The sequence below is a fragment of the Vicia villosa genome, linkage group LG7 (assembly GCF_029867415.1).
Source record: "Vicia villosa cultivar HV-30 ecotype Madison, WI linkage group LG7, Vvil1.0, whole genome shotgun sequence".
Lineage (NCBI taxonomy): Eukaryota > Viridiplantae > Streptophyta > Magnoliopsida > Fabales > Fabaceae > Vicia > Vicia villosa.
In genome coordinates this window covers 42,234,178-42,257,082 of record NC_081186.1, presented here as the reverse complement: position 1 = coordinate 42,257,082, position 22,905 = coordinate 42,234,178, and positions in this window count along the sequence as shown.

Sequence of the window (22,905 nt, the reverse complement as noted above, 5' to 3'; positions counted from 1 at the left end):
TTCTGATCTTGAAGCTTCACAACACTAAGCTTGCTTCAAATTCCAAGAACATGTTTCTTTATAGAATTGCTTTTCCTCATGTATTTTCTTCTCATGTTAAGCTTTTTCAGAATATCTTCAATCCTGCAAAAAATCTCAAAGACATAGAACTTGCAAATAATGTTAGGGATGTTGAGACTTAATCCCAGCAACTGATATAGTAAACCAAATCAATTATCATGTTTCTCCCCCTTTCTGTCTTTACATCAAAAAGCATATAAAAGATTCAGATGAAAAACAAACAATATGAGAGAAGAATATAATATTTCATTGATTCAACAAAATATCAAAAGATACAAAGATAGAAGCAGATGCAAGAAATAGATGCAAGAAACAAGAAAACAACTAAGACCAAAGGACTACGAATAGCCTAGCTTAGAAACTATTTTGGCCAGAAGGTTTTGAATCTCAGAAGTGCTTGCAGACTGCGTCTTTATGAATGAGCGAAACTCATTGTGAGTATCTTCATGCTTATCCAAACGATAAGCAAGATCATCTTGATTCTTTTGAAGAGCCTTCATGGCGTTCACCAGAACAGAAGGTTCATCAGAAGAAGCTTCACAACTATCATCCAAAGGAATAGCATGCGCAACAGCAATATCAATCATGAGAACATCATCTTGATTTTCCTGAACAGTAGTTTGACCAACCTTGCACCAGCATTGCAGCCTTGGTTTTGAAATCATGCTCCAACATATTTTCAAAATCCACCATTGTTTCACATAGAACTTCCAGTTCTTCACGAGGAATAGAACAAGTCTTCAAGGGATGATATCCATATTTGTGTTGAACAAGATGTGCAGGAGACATTTTGTTTTGAGTACTTGAGGATGAAAGCATGAATTCACTCTGAGATTCGGTTTAGAAACTAGGGTTTATTCAAGAACGAGAAGGAGAGAGATGAATGAAAAAGACAAGAATGAAGAGAGAGAATGTAAAGAAATGAATTGTTATGAAGAAGAGTTTATATAGAGACATATTTGAAATGAAATGCAATATGCATTTGAATGAACAGGATTACAGAAAAACATATAATCAAATACTTTTAATGAGAAATGACGTTAGGAGAGATAACGTAATATTTGAAATGATTTGTACAGTTACCTAGGGCGGCGTCTCCTCAACTGCACGCGTACTTGTCCAAATAGAGTGAACACATGTTCAATCATCTGGAAAGCTGGTGACAGCTGTTTTGCTTTAAAAGAGATTCTGAATCAACTTAGATAATGAAACGTTATTAATAACAGAACCAGAACTTCTAATTGATCAACATCAGAACTTCTTATAAGAAGATAAAACAACTTCATTTCAGAACTAATCCATACGTCAGAACTTCTCATCTTCTCAATCTGGGCATAAATCCATACTGATATTCTTCATAATGAACTTAAACCTATCTTCACCAAGGGTTTTTGTAAAGATATCAGCCCATTGATGGTCTGTATCAACAAAGTTCATAGAAAGAACACCCTTCTGAACACAGTCCCTAATGAAATGATGTTTGATCTCAATATGTTTAGCTTTGGAATGCAAGATTGGATTCTTAGATAAACAAATAGCAGAAGTATTATCAAAGAAGATAGGAATGTTACTCTCATATATCTGATAATCTTCTAGCTGACTCTTCATCCAGAGCATCTGTGTACTACATCCAGCAGCAACAACATATTTTCCTTCCGTTGTAGAGAGGGCAATGGTAGCTTGCTTCTTGTTGTACCAGGAGATCAGATGACTTCCAAGAAATTGACAACTTCCAGAAGTACTATTTCTTTCAATTCTATATCCAGCGTAATCAGCATCACAGAATCCTACTAAGTTGTATTCCTTAGATCTTCTGTAGACTAAACCAACATTAGTAGTACCTTTCAGATACCTCGGAATTCTCTTAACAGTTGTTAAGTGAGATTCTCTAGGATCTGATTGGAATCTTGCACACAGACAAACACTGAATAAAATATCAGGTCTAGAAGCAGTGAGATATAGAAGAGATCCAATCATACCTCTTTACAACTTCTGATCTACCTTCTTACTTACCTCATCCTTACCTAAGACACATGTTGGATGCATGGGATTTTTTGCTTCTTTGCTTTCAGAAAGATTAAACTTCTTCAGAAGTTCTTTCACATACTTGGTTTAATGAGCATACGTTCCTTCTGATGTTTGATTGATCTGGATCCCAAGGAAATACTTGAGTTCTCCCATCATGCTCATCTCAAACTCAACCTGCATAGACTTAGCAAACTCCTTTCCAAGTGTAGCATTAGATGTTCCAAAGATAATATCATCAACATAAATTTGGCAAATTAAAAGATCCTTTTTAAAGGTTTTACAAAAGAGAGTAGTATCCATTTTTCCTCTCGTGAACCATTATCCAGAAGGAAAGAACTTAATCTTTCATACCAAGCTCTAGGAGCTTGCTTCAATCCATATAATGATGTCTTTAATTTAAAGACATGATCTGGAGACTTAGAGTCTTCAAAACCAGGAGGTTGGTGGACATAGACTTCCTCATCTATTTAACCATTTAGGAAGGCACTCTTAACATCCATCTGATATAGAGTGATGTTATGTTGATTGGCAAAAGAAATCAATAAGCGAATAGATTCTAACCTGGCCACTGGTGCAAAGGTTTCTGTATAGTTAATACCTTCTTGCTGACTATAGCCCTGAGCCACCAGTCTGGCTTTGTTTCTTACAACTTCTCCTTTTTTGCTTAGCTTGTTTCTGAAGACCCACTTTGTACCAATGATGTTAAATCCTTTTGGTCTAGGAACAAGATCCCACACATCATTCCTTGTAAACTGATTTAGTTCTTCTTGCATGGCAATTATCCAGTGTGCATCTTCTAGAGCTTGATCAACATAAGTTGGCTCGATTAGAGAAACAAGACCTAAATGACATTCTGCATTGTTCTTAAGGAATGCTCTTGTTCTGATAGGATCTTTTTTCTTTCCAAGAATAACATCTTCTGAGTGAGCAGAGATGAGTCTAGAAGATTTTCTGACAGTTGGTTCTTCAGAAATTCAAAGATTCTCTAAAGAAGCAGCAACTTGATCTTCTGATCCTTTGCTTCTGGGTTCTTCAGCTTCTGATACTTTACTTCTTGGTTCTTCAGCTTCTGAAATTGAGATATCTATATCTGCAAAATTCTCAAACTGCTTTGGCTTTTCAAGACCAAGCTTATCATCAAATCTGATATTGATTGATTCTTAAACAATCAATGTTTCAGTATTGTATACTCTGTAGCCTTTAGAGCGTTCAGAATATCCAAGAAGGAAACACTTCTATGTCTTAGAATCAAACTTACTCAGATGATCTTTAGTATTCAGAATAAAACACACACATCCAAAAGGATGAAAATATGAAATGTTGGGCTTTCTGTTCTTCCACAATTCATAAGGAGTCTTATTTAGAATAGGTCTTATAGAGATTCTATTCTGAATATAACATGTAGTGTTTATTGCTTCTGCCCAGAAATGCTTAGCCATATTGGTTTCGTTGATCATGGTTCTGGCCATTTCTTGTAGAGTCCTATTCTTTCGCTCTACAACTCCATTTTGCTGTGGAGTTATAGGGCAAGAGAAATCATGGGAAATACCATTTTCTTTGAAGTAAACCTCAAAGAATGTGTTCTCAAATTCGCCACCATGATCACTTCTGACCTTTATGATTTTACACTCTTTCTCAGATTGGATCTGAGTGCAGAATTCAAAGAACACTAAGTGAGACTCATCCTTGTGTTTCAAGAACTTTACCCATGTCCAACGACTATAATCATCTACGATGACTAATCCATATTTCTTCCCTCCGATAGATGCTGTTTTGACTAGGCCAAACAGATCAATGTGCAGAAGTTCTAGCGGCCTAGAGGACGAAACAACATTCTTAGACTTGAATGCAGGTTTGGAAAACTTCCCTTTCTAACATGCTTCGCAAAGAGCATCTGATTTGTATTTCAGATTAGGGAGTCCTATAACCAGATTTAGTTTGTTAATCAGAGAAATCTTTCTCAAACTAGCATGGCCTAATCTTATGTTCCAGACCCATTGCTCTTCGCTAACAGACATAAGACAAGTTACCTTCTGATTCTTAAGATCCTGAAGATCAATCTTGTAAATGTTGTTCTTTCTCTTGCCTGTAAATTGGATTGAGCCATCCTTCTGACTTACAGCCTTACAAGACTTTTGATAAAAGATTATGTCATAACCATTGTCACTTAATTGACTTATGGACAATAAGTTATGAGCTAATCCATCTACCAGAAGAACATTAGTTATAGAAGGAGAGTTACCAGTACTTATGGTTTCTGAGCCAATTATCTTGCCCTTTTGATCTCCTCCAAACTTAACTTCTCCAGCAGATTTAAGCACCAAGTCTTGGAACATAGACCTTTTTCCCGTCATGTGTCGAGAGCACCCAGAGTCCAGGTACCATGACATGCTTTCCTTTGTCTTCTTTGCAGCCAAGGATATCTGCAACGGGAATAATCTTTTCCTTAGGTACCCACATTTACTTGGATCCTTTCTTGTTAGTTCTCCTCAAGTTCTGATTGAACTTGGGTTTAGCATGATAATTAACAGGAGGTACAACATGATATTCATTAGGTTGAGTAACATGATATTTTCTAGGTTGTGTCACATGCTTCTTAGTGTGTGTAATGTGAAAGCTTTTAGCATGTGATGTGAGCCTAATATCATGGGAGTGGCCATACTTGAACTGATCATACAATGGCTTGTATGTGATTTTCATATCATCTACAGGTTCAAGTTTGTATGGGGCATCACCCTCATATCCTATGCCAACTTCCTTGTTTCCACTAACAGCATATATCATAGAGGCAAGTTGACTTCTTCCAATACCTCTAGATAAGAAATTCCTAAAGCTCAAGTCATATTCTTTAAGAATATGGTTCAGACTAGGAATAGATTTTTCTAAGTCAGAAAGAGATCCAACATCTTTGGATAATTTTAAAACTTTTTCCTTCAGTTCAGAATTTTTTGCTTCCAGCTTCTTAGTTTCATATTCAAATAGCTTTTTCAGCTTTTTGTATATACTAAGATGAGCCTTGAGTTCCAGAAGTTCTGTTAAATTGGAAACTAACTCTTCTCTAGGTAGTTCACAAAATACCTCTTCAGAATCTGATTCTGACGTAGATTCTGATCCATCATCAACTGTGGCCATCAGCGCAATGTTTGCTTGCTCGCCTTCAGAGTCTGATTCTGATTCTGATGAATCTGAATCATCCCAAGTTGCCATAAGACCTTTCTTCTTATGAAACTTCTTCTTGGGCTTCTCCTTCTGAAGCTTTGGACACTCACTCTTGTAGTGACCTGGCTCATTGCACTCAAAGCACGTGACCTTCTTCTTGTCATATCTTCTACTTCCAGAAGATTCTCCTTTTTCAAGCTTCTTAGAACTTTTGATGTTTTTGAACTTCCTATGCTTGCTCTTCCAGAGTTGGTTTACCCTTCTGGAGAACATGGACAGTTCATCTTCTTCTTCTGATTCTAATTCTTCAGAATCTTCTTCTTCAGCCTGAAAAGCGTTAGTACATTTTTTATAATTAGATTTTAACGCAATAGACTTACCTTTCTTCTGAGGTTCATTAGCATCCAGCTCTATTTCATGACTCCTCAGAGCACTGATCAACTCTTTAAGAGAGACTTCATTCAGGTTCTTGGCAATTTTGAATGCAGTCACCATAGGACCCCATCTTCTTGGCAAGCTTCTGATGATCTTCTTGACGTGATCAACCTTTGTGTATCCCTTGTCAAGAACTCTTAATCCAGCAATTAGAGTTTGAAATCTTGAGAACATTGTTTCAATGTTTTCATCATCCTCCATCTTGAAGGCTTCATATTTCTGGATTAAGGCAAGAGCTTTAGTCTCCTTGACTTGGGCATTTCCTTCATGAGTCATTTTCAATGATTCATATATGTCATGGGCAGTTTCCCTGTTAGATATCTTCTCATATTCAGCGTGAGAGATAGCATTCAGCAAAACAGTCCTTGACTTGTGATGATTTTTGAATTGCTTCTTTTGATCATCACTCATTTCTTGTCTTGTCAGCTTTACTCCACTAGCTTTCACTGGATGGTTGTAACCATCCACCAGAAGATCCCATAAGTCACCATCTAATCCAAGAAAGTAACTTTCGAGTTTATCTTTCTAATATTCAAAGTTTTCACCATCGAATACTGGTGGTCTAGTATAGCCATTGTTACCATTTCCATTGTATTGCTCAGCAGAGCGAGATGTAGATGTAGGTGGTGGAGTTTCAACCATCTTGACTTAGTGTTTTTCTCTTCCTGAATCTTTTCTAAACACGGTTAAGTGCTTGCGAATTAGAACCGGCGCTCTGATTCCAATTGAAGGATAGAAAAACACTTAGAAAGGGGGGGTTTGAATAAGTGTGACTTTAAAAACTCTTAAGATAAAAATCAATTGTACAATGATTTTTATCCTGGTTCATTGTTAATGAAACTACTCCAGTCCATCCCCTTAGAGTGATTTACCTCACCTGAGGATTTAATCCACTAATCAACCTTGATTACAATGGTTTTCCACTTAGATACCTTCTAAGTCTTCTAGAGTATTCTGATCACACCTTGATCACTCTAGGAACCTTTTACAAATTAATGTAAACAAATTCTTACAAGAGTATTACAATGCTTCTTAATAAGCTATAATCACAACTGTGATATTTCTCTTAAGTTCTAAGCTTAAATCTCACTAAGATATTACAAAAGTAATGTGAGGTTGAAGATGAAGTTTGATTCAACAGCGTTTCACCAAGTTTGCAAGAGTTGTTCGTATAAAGTGTTGTAACCTTGCTTCTGATCTGATCTTTGTAGATACAACGTTTGAATATCAGAGTCATTCAGCTTGGTGCAGAGCATCTTCTTGTCTTCTGACTTTGAAGTGCTTCTAACGTGATACCATAAGAACTTCAGTGCTTCTGCTTCTGAACACAAGTTCTTCTGATGCTTCAATAGACCATGTTCTGATTCTGCTTGACCATCTTCTGATGTCTTGCAAGAGCATGTTCTGATGTTGCATACATGAACCTTTTGAGTCAGTGCTTCTTGCGCTGAATTGTGCATACTCTTTATATATTTCCTGAAATGGAAAATGCATAGGATTAGAGTACCACATTGTCTTATACAAAATTCATATACATTGTTATCATCAAAACTAAGAATATTGATCAGAACATTTCTTGTTCTAACAATATTTCTCTTAAGTTCTAAACTTAACACTCACTAAATATTACAAAAGAGTTTGTGAGGTTGAAGATGAAGTTCGTAAGCTTTTGAATTTGACAGCGTTTCTGTATATTTTGCGCAAGTGTTGTATTCAGCTTCTAATGAGAACTTATATTTATAGGAACTTGAGAGGAAATGACCATTTGGATGCATTTAATGCTTTGTGTGAATAGTATAACATTGCATTTAATGTTTCACACTTTTGTCAACTACCTCGAGCCTTGCTTTTGCTGCTTTTAGTGTCTCTGCCTTTTGTAGCTTCTAACGTTCCTTTTGTCAGTCAGAGATTTGACGTTTCAGCCTTTCATCTTGTACTTTCTTTCTAGACTCAGATTTGTAGATAACAACGTTTGAATATCAGAGCCATCAGCTTTGGTGCAGAGCATCTTCTGTCTTCTGACTTTGAAGAGCTTTGAGCGTGATACCATCAGAACTTCAGAGCTTGTTCTTCTGACTTTCATTCTTCTGATGCTTTCCTGTTCATGTTCTGATTCTGCATGACCATCTTCTGATGTCTTGCCAAAGCATGTTCTGATGAAGCCATCCAGAACTTTCTGAGTCAATTGCTTCTGAGCGGTGATTTGTGCATACTCTTTATATATTTCCTGAAATGGAAAATGTAAAGGATTAGAGTACCACATTGTCCTATACAAAATTCATACATAATGTTATCATCAAAACAAAGAATATTGATCAGAACAACTGAGGATTTACCTCAACTGAGTGATTTACCTCAACTGAGGATTTAATCCACTAATCTACCTTGATTACAATGGTTTTCCACTTAGACAACTTCTAAGTTTTCTAGAGTATACAGATCACAACTTGATCACTCTAGGAAATTCTTTTTACAAAAGTAAACAATAATACAAGAGTATAATGTGCTTCTTAATAAGCTATAATCACTAAGTGATTTATTTCTCAAGATTAAGTTCTAACACTCACTAAGATATTACAATGTTTGTGAGGTTGAAGATGAAGTTACTTTGCTATTTTTGTGTGACAATGTTTGGGGTTAATTTGGCAGCGTAAGGTTACTTGGAGCGAGAGTTGTTAGCTGCTTCATCATCAGAACTTCTTTATATAGGCAGTAAGAAATGTGACCGTTGAGTAGCATTTAATGCTTTACGTGAATAGTACACTGCTGCATTTAATGTTTCATTCTTTTGTCAACTACTTGAGCCATGCTTCAACTACTATTACGACTTTGACTTTTGTAGCTTCTAACGTTCCTTTTGTTTGTCAGACAGATTTGACGTTGTAGCCTTTTTATCTTGTACTTGCTTCTGGACTCAGACTATTAGAATGCCGTTTGAATATTAGAGTCTTCAGCGTTGGTGCAGATGCAACTTCAGTCATCAGACTTTGGAAGTGCTTTGTGGCGTGATACCATCAGATCTTCAGAGCCTTGCTTCTGACTGCCATCTTCTGATGCCTTCAAGACCATGTTCTGATTTTCTCAAGACCATCTTCGGATGTCTTCTAGACCATGTTCTGATGAAGTCATCCAGATCTTCTAGGTCAGAGCTTCTGAATGTTGGTTTTGTGCATATTCTTTTAGACTTTTCCTGAAATGGAAAACGTGAATAATTAGAAATATTGATCAGAACATTTGATGTTAGAACAATCTCCCCCTTTTTGATGATGACAAAAACATACAGAATTGATATGAATTTGTATCCAAAATATCTGATGAAAAAGACAATACACAGATATAGCATAAAAGCATATTAATCAGAGTTTGTGAATATGTCTCCCCATGAGATTAACAATCTCCCCCTGAAATTAATACTAGATGAATTTATAAATAAAAGACTTCCCTGAGTATTTTCCATTTCAGATGAGACTATCACGTTGAACTTTAATCTTCAGATGATCCAGAGCTTTCTCTCAGAGCTTCCATTGGACAGCTTCAAAGCTTTGAATTTTTCTTTAGAGCACTTGGTTTATCAGAGCATCAAAGTATGTTGCTTCAGATTTTTGCAATATCTTGTATCAGAGCATTAGGCTTTATTTGCTTCAAGATACGGTTCTCCCCTTTTTGAGCTTGTTCAGATTATCACATTCCTGCAAAACTATCAGAGGCAAAAAACTTGAAATTTTTTGTTAGGAATGTTGAGACTTAAGCCCAGAAACTGATATAATAAATCAATTCAAATAGCACGTTTCTCCCCCTTTTTGTCATAACATCAAAAAGCGTAAAAGATTCAGATGAAAGACACACAGAGTGAAGAAAGAAATTTTCATTGATAAGTCATAATGATTACAAGCAGATACAATGGATAAAGGAAAACAGATGCAAGAAACAAAGATGACCCTAAACAAAGACTCAGACTAAGACTGGTTAAGCTTAGAGGCTAAGGCTGCTAGCAGATTCTTGATCCCAACAGTGTTGTTTTCCTGCTTCTGGGAAGCTTCTTCAGATCTTTGCATCCAAGAATTGATCTCAACATTTGTGTCATCTTGCTTGTCTAGACGACTGAACACAGTTTCTTGATTCTGCAGAAGTTCCTTCAGAGTTTCCAACAATACAGATGTTGAAGGGACATCAGGAGGAGCAATAGGATTTTTCCCAATAGCAGTAGGGACAACAGAAGCTGGCACCATTTGACCTTCAGCAACAGGATTCTCCTTGAACCATTCAAATAGTGTCTCAAAGTCTCCTGTAAGAACTACAAAAGGATAAGGAACCAGAGGCTTCTTTTCAGTCCAGACGACCAGAGGCAGAGGATTATCAACTTCCATATCATCAGATTTTGATTCCATCTCATCAACAAATGGAGCTTCTTCCAGAGGCTTCCAATCCAAGATAGGATGAAAGTACTTCCCATTAGCATACTCCAAAGCTAGTCCAGCAGGACCAGGAGCAGCAGCAATACAGTCATTCTGGAGATCCAGGAAGTCTGTTTGCACATCTTCAAGGAAAGCCTTCCAGAGTGTAGCAACCTGCCCTAAACATTTAGAATTTTAGAGTCGCCACCTATTCTTCCAGGGCGAATAGGAATCCCTACAAAGTTTTAGAGAATCTGGGTAAGTTATTATAATCAGGTCAAGAGAAGGTGTTAGGCACCCTTAACCCTTTCCTAAGGTTTTGTCTAAGGTAATGGTTGTGGCTAAAAATGTTAAAGCAAGGTTTATGCTTTCAAGGGTGAATGGTAAGATTCGAATCTAATTGGAGTTTTGGGGAAGGAGACTCGCCTTGTTACAAAGTGCCTACGTACCTCCTTATGGAGGATCAGAGTCTACGTAGTTCGGGGCAGGGTATTACGCCTTGGATTTAATATGAATGTGTCGAAGGTGTTTTGAATTACCGTACGCAGTTTGGTAATTGTCGCAGTTTTGAAATTCGTAGTTTGTGAAAGGAATTTGTGTTTTGATGTGGCGTACAACCCTGATTACTATATGTTTCATTAATCGCGGTGATCAATGGGTTTGATCAACATAATTAACAAATTAATAAAGAATTGCTAATTATCTTAATCGATTGATTCGATTATAACCGTTAGCAAATTGATGTGTTTTTAAATAAATTATTTTAGTGAATGGGAAATAATTCATCATTAATCATCGCAATCAATCGGTTCGACTGAAACAATTAACGAATTTATGAAGAATTTCTAATTATCCTAATCAATTGATTCGATTATAACCATTAGCAAATTAATGTGTCTTGATTAGAGGGAAATTATTCATCGTTAATATCATAATCAATTGGTTTGATTAAAACAATTAATGAATTAAGGAGGGATTACTAATCATCGTAACCGATTGAATCGGTTAAAACCCTTAGTAAATAAACCTATTTGAATATATTATTTAATTAATTAAATAATTGATTATTAACCATCGCGATCGATTAATTCGATCAAAACGATTAATAAATAAATCCTAATATTAATTATATTAATAATTCAATTTTTAAAATCAAATTATATATATATATATATATAAATATATTAAGTTTAATTAAATAATAATATAAATAATATAAAAAATAGAAAGAACCCAGGTTTTTATTGTATGTGACGAGGCTGATGATCCATATGATGAGCCTTCAATCCAGGTGCGTTGGATCTAAGCAGCTTGTGATCAAATGGCTGCTGGAAGAGGGTGTATGGTGAACCTTTGCATGTGAGGCGCATGAGACCCGCTAAGAAGAATTATGGAAAAAAAACGCAAGGGCTAGGGATCGAACCCTATACCCTTTGGTCACGCACGCTGCTTACCACTAGGCCAATTCTGTTTGGTTGATTAACAACTACGCTTGAATCAATATATATTAAAATAGAAAACGTTGGTCAAAACGCGCGCCAGTTTTCAAATGAACCAGTCACGTGAAGACACATCATCGTCTTCTTCACAAAAACCTGTAACACACCTTTTACAGCGCTCGTTACCAACAAGCTGTAAAAACCTATAGCTATTACACCCGCCAAACGTTAAAACCTCATACAAGCACCATAAATCAATAGTGAAACCATGCTCGTCTTAACCTCACGAACACACCTATACCAATATTAAGCCCTAATTCACGCTAAAACGCAAAGCCCTAAATTCACAACCAAGAACCCTAACATGGCAATCGGTAGCAAACGTTCACAGAAATACAGTTAAATGTCCAGAATCAATCAACACACCATCACAAATAATAATATGCAAACAAATTTCAATATGGATGCGAGAATCACTACAATCGATCATAAATTAAGTGTGACATACCGTGGCCTTATGGGAGGTAATTTTGGGGTTGTTGATGCAGTGCAACGATCCAGATAGCTTCATAATCCTCCAAGGATTGTATTGCAATCTTTAGAATCCTTTGAAACGCCTTCAATCTCCAAAACTGAATCTTGAGTTCTTGAAGAAATTTTTACTCTTTGAATAGGGTTCTTGCTCCAAAATATTTTCCCCTAATCCATTGCCCTATGTTATATACATATAGTAGAACCAATTAGGTCAACTAAACTGAACCAAATCTCCATAATTTGTGAAATTGATCTTTGATTGAATCTTGAATGAAATCTTTCTAAAATTTACCAATTGGTTCTAAATACAGTGAATTAAATATAGTGAAAACACTAGGAATAAATCAAGACAAACGTAAGAAATGCATTAATGATTATTATAAAGTACATAGCGTCTGTCATAAGACCAATGTTTAAACAAACAGAAAAGAAATTGCGAATGAAAATGAAACTAATGATCTAATAAGCCCTCCTTCTAGACATCTATAGCATTAGACTTGCGACGCTCTTTGGGATGGCCGAATTCAATGATGCCTTCTTCATTTAAATCTTGGATCTTATGCCTCAACGGCCCACAATCCTCTGTATCATGACCAAGACTATCTGAATGATAAGAACACCTAGCATGATGCTTGTACCTGGGAGCGGGATTAGCTGGAGCTGAGTATGGAGGCAGCAGAGTTATCAAGCTCTGACTGAGCAGATGTTGGAAAGCTTGAGACAGTTGCATGTGCAATGGGGTAAATGATCGTTTGGCTTGGACTTCCAAGTACGTTGGCCACACTGTTGCTTATGCTGATCCTTTTGTTGTAGTATGGGGGCCTGATTAACCAGGATTGCCCCAACAGTGTTGGGTTCCTTTTTCCTATCGTATGGCTTCTTTGTGTGATAAGAACCTGAGGGTGCCCCTTGTATCTTCCCGCTTTTGATCCCATTTTCAATCCTTTCACCAATGACTATCAAGTCCGAGAATCCTGAAGATACGCTTCCGACCATCTTATCGTAGTATGGTCCTTGCAAAGTGCCCATAAACATGTCTACCAGTTCTTTTTCCAGCAAGGGAGGTTGGGCTCGAGACGCCATATCTCTCCATCTTTGTGCATATTCCTTGAATGCTTCGTCCTTCTTTTGTGATAGGTTTTGCAGTTGCAGCCGGTTGGGAGCCATATCCAAGTTGTACTTATACTACTTTAAGAACGTGTTAGCAAGGTCATTCCAACTTCGGATATAGGATTTCTCCAACTGCATGTACTAATCAACAGACGCTCTGCTTAAGCTATCTTGGAAGAAGTGTATCATCAGCTTTTGATCGTGGGCATAAGCAGCCATTTTTCGTAAATACATGCGCAAGTGGTTCCTCGGATATGTGAGTCCTTTGTATTTCTCAAAGTTGAGAACCTTGAATTTTTGCAGGATAGTCAAGTCTGGGACTAAGCTCATTTCGAAGGTATCCACATCGAAAACATCGTATCCTTCTACCACCTTTAGGCTCTCCTCTAGCGCCTTGATCTGTTCATTGTCCATGGAGTCTTCCCTAGAGTTGGGAAGAGACTGTTGCGTTTGAGGTACTTGGTCCGTGTTGTCCACCTCTTGTACTCTGTAGTGTAGATCCAGGTAATCGTCATCCTCAGAAGTATTGTTAGCAGGAATGCGTACTATGTGGGGTGTCCCTTCCTTTTGTGGAGGGGGAACAAATCCTTCTCGAGAGGTCTCTCCTTCTTGGAATTGGATAACTCTCCTAACAGATCGTGCCTGAAGTCTGTCCTTAGCAGGGCCGAAGCCTGTCATAAATCCTAGCAACGGGTTTTCGTCATTGGGAATTTCATCCTGAACAAGGGTTTCCCTAGACTGATCCTCTTTTGCTTTTTCTTGCTTATCCAGGAGGTCCTTCATGAGTCCTACCATTTGAGTCATACCTCCTTTAACCTTCTCCACATCACCCTTTAGTTGATTCACCTCCTCACGAAGGGCGACTTGATTCTGTTCTAGATGTTCCATTGATTTCTTCTGTTGAAATCTGGTTCGATAAGACGTTCAGGATGTTAGATTATCCTTCCCAATGGTTTCTAGCTCTGGAGGTAAAAGAGAATTTTCTTTCAATGCCATGAAAATAACATGCATGCCATGAATGATATGCTTTATTCGCGTTTATGTCTTATCCACATTTATTGCTTAAATATAATAAATCCTCTTTTTTTTATATTATTATTTTTTATTTATTTCTTGTGGATAAGACATGATGCAGGAATGCACATGATGCATGATGAATGCGAACAATTATATGATTAAAAAATAAAAACATATAATTAAACACATAAGTACATAAGCCCTAAGTTCATAAGTTCGACGTAACGGCTTAGGGAGCCTACCCTTCCCATAGGTATGTTCTAAAGAGGGTCTCATGGGGTCGTTCGTAGCCTCCGAGACTTTTTGTCTCTTTGGATTTTAGAACAACTCATTTGCCCATGAGGTTCGAGTTTTAGGGGTAGGTTCTCAGAGATCAACCAAATACCCAGTCCTGCACTCAACAAAGTCAAACCTCGTTTTGGACATTTCCGAATATTCAACCCACTCTGAGTGGAATTATCAGTAAGACTCGTAGGCGATGTAAGTCTCCTCTGGTCTTAAAGATAATTCCCACACACTTATGTTTTAACAGCAATTTATATATCCAAAAAAAAAATACAGTAAAAACAAATATGCACTTGAACAAATATTTATTTAAATTACTGTAAATAAAAAAATTGTAAATAAATAAATAAATAAATAAAAGAAAATTAAGTTAAATATTTAATAAAAACCTAAACCCTAACCCCAAAATCCTAACCCTGAAATTTTAGCCAAACCCTAATAATTAACCCTGTACACTAAACCTTTAACAAACCTAGGAGCATAATAATTCACCAATTGTTTTATCCCCAGCAGAGTCGCCAGTTGTAGCAACCTGCCCTAAAAATTTAGAATTTTAGAGTCGCCACCTATTCTGCCAGGGCGAATAGGAAACCCTACAAAGTTTTAGAGAATCTGGGTAAGTTATTATAATCAGGTCAAGAAAAGGTGTTAGGCACCCTTAACCCTTTCCTAAGGTTTTGTCTAAGGTAATGGTTGTGGCTAAAAATGTTAAGGCAAGGTTTATGCTTTCAAGGGTGAACGGTAAGATTCGAACCTAATTGGAGTTTTGGGGAAGGGGACTCGCCTTGTTACCAAGTGCTTACGCACCTCCTTATGGAGGATCAGAGTCTACGTAGTTTGGGGCAGGGTTGTACGCCTTAGACTTAATATGAATGTGTTGAAGGTATTTTGAATTACTGTATGCAGTTTGGTAATTGTCGCAGTTTTGAAATTCGTATTTTGTGAAAGGAATTTGTGTTTTGATGTGGCGTACAACCCTGATTACGATATGTTTCATTAATTACGGTGATCAATGGGTTTGATCAACATAATTAACAAATTAATAAAGAATTTCTAATTATCTTAATCGATTGATTCGATTATAACCGTTAGCAAATTGATGTGTTTTTAAATAAATTATTTTAGTGAATGGGAAATAATTCATCATTAATCATCGCAATCAATCGGTTCGATTGAAACATTTAACGAATTTATGAAGAATTGCTAATTATCCTAATCGATTGATTGGATTATAACCATTAGCAAATTAATGTGTCTTGATTAGAGGGAGATTATTCATCATTAATATCAAAATCAATTGGTTTGATTAGAACAATTAACGAATTAAGGAGGGATTACTAATCATCGTAACCGATGGAATCGGTTAAAACCTTTAGTAAATAAACCTATTTGAATATATTATTTAATTAACTAAATAACTGATTATTAATCATCGCGATCGATTAATTCGATCAAAACGATTAATAAATAAATCCTAATATAAATTATATTAATAATTCAATTTTTAAAATCAAATTATATATAAAAATATATTAAGTTTAATTAAATAATTATATAAATAATATAAAAAATAGAAAGAACCCAGGTTTTTATTGTATGTGACCAGGCTGATGATCCATATGATGAGCCTTCAATCCAGGTGCGATGGATCTGAGTAGCTTGTGATCAAATGGTTGCCAGAAGAGGGTGTAAGGTGAACCTTTGCATGTGAGGCGCATGAGATCCGCTAAGAAGAATTATGGAAAAAAAACGCAAGGGCTAGGGATCGAACCCTAGACCCTTTGGTCACGCACGCTGCTTACCACTAGGCCAATTCTGTTTGGTTGATTAACAACTGCGCTTGAATCAATATATATTAAAATAGAAAACGTTGGTCAAAACGCGCACCAGTTTTCAACTGAACCAGTCACGTGAAGACACATCATCGTCTTCTTCACAAAAACATGTAACACAACTTTTACAGTGCTCGTTACCAACAAGCTGTAAAAACCTATACCTATTACACCTGCCAAACCTTAAAACCTCATACAAGCACCATAAATCAATAGTGAGACCATGTTCATGCTCGTCTTAACCTCACGAACACACCTATACCAATATTAAGCCCTAAATTCACAACCAAGAACCCTAACATGGCAATCGGTAGCAAACGTTCATAGAAATACAGTTAAATGTCCAGAATTAATCAACACACCATCACAAACAATAATATGCAAACAAATTTCAATATGGATGCATGAATCACTACAATCGATCATAAATTAAGAGTGACATACCGTGGCCTTATTGGAGGTAATTCTGGGGTTGTTGATGCAGTGTAACGATCCAGATAGCTTCAGAATCCTCCAAGGATTGTATTGCAATCTTTAGAATCCTTTGAAACGCCTTCAATCTCCAAAACCGAATCCTGAGTTCTTGAAGAAATTTTTGCTCTTTGAATAGGGTTCTTGCTCCAAAATTTTGTCCCCTAATCCATTGCCCTCTGTTATGTACTTATAGTAGAACCAATTAGGTCAACTAAACTGAACCAAATCTCCATAATTTGTGAAATTGATCTTTGATTGAATCTTGAATGAAATCTTTCTAAAATTGACCAATTTTGTTCCAATTTTGTTCCTTCTTTTTCCATTATCCCTTTGCACAAAATTGGTTCATATTTTGACCCATTGATTGATTGAGATTGATTGAAAAATAGAATCAAATCAAATCTTTTATTTTCTTTCACTCATTTGATGTAAATTGCACTTTTAATGAATATAAATTCAATAAAAAATGAAATAAAAATCAAATGGGCGTGGGGATGGATTTGGATATTCTTAGTAGCTTCATAAGCAAGTTTGGATCATAAAAAGATAGGCCCATTTGTAAAAATATCCATTTTGAACCACTTTTATTTCACATTTTGCCTTCAAAATTGTCCAACTTTGACAAGGCATATCTCCCTCAATTTTTAAGATATGGAAGAGTTCTAGGACTTTTTGGAAACATCAAGATGTATTATATGTGCCACTTTGGAACCTTTTTTCCATTTGAAGATTTTATCTTGATGATAGGGGCTTTGACAAAAAACTGCTTTTGGTTGACCTTTGAAAAGAACCTATAATCTTTTGGACCATATCTCCTCAATGAAGCATTTTTAGCCTTGGCATGTGAGAGACAAAGTTGTAGAGAACTCAATTTCCTTCAAAATAGACTTTGGTTGCAAAATTTCTGATTTTCCATGTGGAAGTTATGGATGGTCAAAGTTCAGTTGACTTTTTAGACCAAAAACCCTAATTTAGCAATTTTGAATCTTGTTGATTTTGAAGCTTTCCTTGATGAACCATGATCAACCATTGATCAAATGATAAATGATATTTCAAAACAAGGATGTTTGACCAAAAATTAGGAGTTTTGATTGTGATTTAACCATAGTTGACTTTTAGGTCAAACTAGTCGACTGTTGACTATCTGAGCAATTGAATGAGCAATCTTTGGAAATTGAAGCTTGAATTTTGGCATGAAGATAGTTTGAAACCCAATAAGCCATATGAACTCCATTAAAGACCTTAATTCATCAATTTTCTTAATAGAATGAAAAACCCTAGTTCAGGAGGTCTTTGGTTAGGAGAGTGTGCCTTAAATTAACCCTTGAGCCCTGAGTCATTGTATGAGTTTGAAAGTGAAATGAGATGGGAAAATTTTGGAGTATGACACAGAGATTTTTGGCAGCCACATGATCCATCTTGGAGTCATGGGCAACCTTCAGAAAATCTAACCATGTCCGTACCTTATGTTTTAATAATTCAAAACGCATATCAACAGAAGGTAAAGGTGGGGTAGTTCTAAGAATGGTTACTGGATCTTCTGGGTTAGAGATGAGGTATGGTTCAGAGGGTCTTTCAAACAAGAGAGAAGTGTTTGAAGAGGATGGATGGGGTGTAGATTCTGCTTCGTTGTCAGAGTCTAGGACTACAACAACTGGTGGAAACGAAGGATTCTGGGGGGTAGGTTTAAAAGGGCGAGGGTTGCGAAAGAATGAGTCAGATGATAATGATGATGGTGATGAAGAGAGATTTAAGTTACAAAACACAGGAGTGTTAACTTCTGGGTGGTGGTCAGATAATGGAGAGGTGGGTTGTGGTTGCGTTTAAGAAGGTGGGGGTTCAAAATGTGTGGGTTGATCAGATGAGAAAATGTTTGCATTTTGAAGAGGTGGAAAGATGGTGTTCAGAGGTTGTGGATTAAGAATAGGTTCAGAGGGGTTGATAGGCTGTTTGCCTTTTGATTTGGTGGAAGCAGAAGGTTGTTCAGAGGCATTATGAAGAATAGAGGTATCTATGTTATCTATGTCATCTATAATCTTTTTAAGAGATTCAGATGCAAGATGGTCAGAGGCAGGTTGATTTTCTGGTTGAGGTTCTGTTGATACACGTTCAGAATTAAAAACAGGAATATGAACAGACTCGGGGATAGAAATTCCCGAAGTCTTCTTCTTTTTCTTCAGAGGCTTTGATGGTCGATCTCCAGTGGACTTTCTCTTCTTCTCCTTATGTTCTTTCTTTTCCACTTCTTTCTTTTCCTTCTTCTCCTTCTTTTCTTTCTGTTTCTTCTTCTCCTTTTTCTTCTTAGATGGATCAGGATCAGCTATAGTTGGAAGCACTCTGTCACTTAACCATGATGGATCAAACTTATAGCCTTCCTTTAAACACGTTTCTAGATAGAATAGGACAGTGTTGGGATGCTCATTCTTGAAGAAGAGCTCAAAATCAGCCAGAGCAGGAATCCTTCTGGTCAAAAGCTCATTTACCACTCTGGGAGGAGAGGTGATGTTCTATATCAGCTTCATTTTATTTAGAGTGTGAGCATTCATAGTGCTCCTACATGTTACTACCAGATCTTTAACTGTTCCAGCATCCAGCAGATCTTGTACCAAATTTGTCTCAATCAGAATGTCAGAAATCAGTCTTCCTAGAGGAATGATGTTCCTTCTGATCTTTGGAGTTTTCAGCCTAACTTGTTCTTTTGAATCCCTCACATGATTCCACATGTGGATGAACAGAATGTAAGGAAGACATACCTTCTCGCCTTTTCCAATACAATACAGAATGTATTGTTGATCTTGGTTAATGTAGTTTAGAGAGACTGAAGCCTTTCTGTGATAGATGCAACCTAGAAGAATCTTGGCCCAGATTCTGTAGGGATCCTTCAAATCTTTGATACTAGAAGAAACTTCTCCAGAAGTGAAGATTTCAGCATAAACAACATCCCAATATGTTCTTCCTACAATAGCGCCAGCAACACCAAAATAATTTTCCAGACCCAGCAATCTTCTGATCAGGTTTTCAGTGATAGAAATTTCTTGACCACAGACGAAAGAGAGGATTGATTTTGGCATTAACGTTGCGTGAACCCAAAACTCCTTTACCAATTCTGGGTACACTGGTCCAATAAGACGGTTGAAGAATGGTTCCCAGCCTTGAACCAACATATTGTTCTTCAAGTTAAACCCATGTTCTTGAAGATTATCAAAGTCTACCATTGTTTCACTGAGAACTTCTAATTCAGCCATCAGAATTAGACAGGTTTTTAATGGAGAGAAGACAACTTGTTGTTGTTGTTGCCGTGAAGATGAAGCAGTTTGTTGAACTGAGGAAGCCATTGATGAATAGTTTCGTTTTCTGAGATTCTTTCGTTTAGGGTTAAGGTGAAAGCAAAAGAGAAGACAGAATTGCATAAACAATGACGATGATGAAGGAGTGAAAAGAGAGAAAATGAATATGTAATGAGTTTATATAGACACAGATTTGAAAATGATATGTAATGAGATTCTGAATGTAACGATTATAGAATACGAATCAATCACATTTAATATTGAGAGACGTTAGTGGAGATAGCGTGAGATTTGAAAAGATATGCACAGTTACCTAGGGCGACGTCTCATCAACTGCACACATGCTTGTCCCTTCAGAATGAGTGAACACGTGGTCATCATCTTGGGGTAGCTGGTGACAGCTGTTTTGCTTTAACAGAAGTTCTGAATCATACTTAGACACATGAAACGTTAGTAATAACAAATTCAGAGTATCCATATGAACATATATAATCAGAACCTCTGATAGATAAAATAAGAAAATAAATAAATCAACATTTTAAACTAATCCACATATCAGATCATCTCAACACCTTCATTCTGGGCATAAATCCATACTGATGTTCTTCATAATGAACTTAAACCTATCTTCAGCAAGGGGTTTTGTAAAGATATCATCCCATTGATGGTCTGTATCTATAAAGTTTAAAGAAAGAACACCCTTCTGAACATAGTCCTTAATAAAGTTATGTTTAATCTCTATATGTTTAGCCTAAGAATGTAAAATAGGATTCTTAGATAAACAAATAGCAGAAGTATTATCATAGAATATAGGAATGTTACTCTCATATATTTGATAGTCTTCTAGATGAATTTTCATCCAAAGCATCTGTGTACTACATTCAGCAGCAGCTACATATTCTGCTTCTGTTGTAGAGAGTGCAATAGTTGCTTGCTTCTTGCTGTACCAGGAGATCAGGTTACTTCCCAGAAACTGACAGCTTCCAGAAGTACTTTTCCTTTCAACTCTATCTCCAGCGTAATCAGCATCATAATATCCTACTAAGTTGTTTTCTTCAGATCTTCTGTAGACTAAACCAACATTAGTAGTACCTTTCAGATGCCTAAGAATTCTCTTAACAGCAGTTAAGTGAGTTTCTCTAGGATCTGATTGGAATCTAGCACACAAGCAAACACTGAATAAAATATCAGGTCTAGAGGCAGTCAGATAGAGAAGAGATCCTATCATACCTCTGTAGATCTTCTGATCTACCTTCTTGCTTACCTAATCCTTACCTAAAACGCAAGTTAGATGCATTGGTGTTTTTGCTTCTTTGCTTTCAGATAATCTGAACTTCTTCAAAAGTTCTTTGACATACTTAGTCTGATGAACATAAGTTCCTTCAGCAGTTTGATTAATCTGAATGCCTAAGAAGTACTTGAGTTCTCCCATCATGCTCATTTCAAATTCTGCCTGCATAGACTTAGCAAACTCGTTTCCAAGTGTAGCATTAGATGTTTCAAAAATAATATCATCAACATAAATTTGACTAATTAAAATATCCTTTTTATAGGTTTTACAGAAGAGAGTTGTGTCTACTTTTCCTCTTGTGAAACCATTATCCAGAAGGAACGAACTTAATCTTTCATACCAAGCTTTGGGAGCTTGCTTCAAACCGTATAATGATTTCTTTAATTTAAAAACATGTTTTGGAGACTTAGAGTCTTCAAAACCAGGAGGTTGGTGAACATATACTTCTTCATCTATATAACCATTTAAAAAGGCACTCTTAGCATCCATCTGATACAGAGTGATGTTATTCTGAGTGGCAAAAGAAATTAATAATCTAATAGATTTTAACCTGGCCACTGGTGCAAAAGTTTCAGTATAGTCAATACCTTCTTGCTGACTATAGCCCTGAGCAACCAGTCTGGCTTTGTTTCTGACAACTTCACCTTTCTCATTCAGCTTGTTTCTGAAAACCCATTTTGTTCCAATGATATTGAATCCATTTGGTCTTTGAACCAGATCCCAAACATCATTCCTTGTAAACTGATTTAACTCTTCTTGCATAGCAATTATCCAGTCAGCATCTTCCAGAGCTTGATCAACAAAAGTTGGCTCAATCAAAGACACTAAACCAAATTGACATTCTGCATTGTTCTTTAGGAATGCTCTTGTTCTGATGGGATCATCTTTCTTTCCAATTATAACATTTTCTGGATGAGCAGAGTTGATTCTTGAAGATCTTCTGAGTGATGGATCTTCAGATATTCTGAGATTCTCTAAAGAAGCTGCAACTTGATCTTCTGATTCATCCTTTCCCTTGGGTTCCTCATGATCTAGATCAGAAATGTCTATATCTGCAAAACTCTCATTCTGCTTTGGCTTTTCAATGCCAAGCTTATCATGAAATCTGATATTGATTGATTCCTTAACTATCAGAGTTTCAGTATTGTATACTCTGTAGCCCTTAGAGTGTCCAGAATATCCACGAAGGAAACACTTCTGAGCTTTAGAATCAAACTTGTTCAGATGAACTTTAGTATTCATAATATAATAGACACATCCAAGTGGATGGAAATATGAAATATTGGGCTTTCTGTTCTTCCACAATTCATAAGGAGTCTTATTGAGAATAGGTCTGATGTAGATTCTATTATGAATATAAAAAGCTGTGTTAATTGCTTCTGCCCAGAAATGCTTAGCCATATTAGTCTCATTGATCATGGTTCTGGCCATTTCTTGGAGAGTCCTATTATTTCGTTCTACAGCTCCATTTTGTTGTGGAGTTCTAGGACAAGAGAAATCATGGGCAATACCATTTTCTTTGAAATAAATTTCAAAGAATCTGTTCTCAAATTCACCACC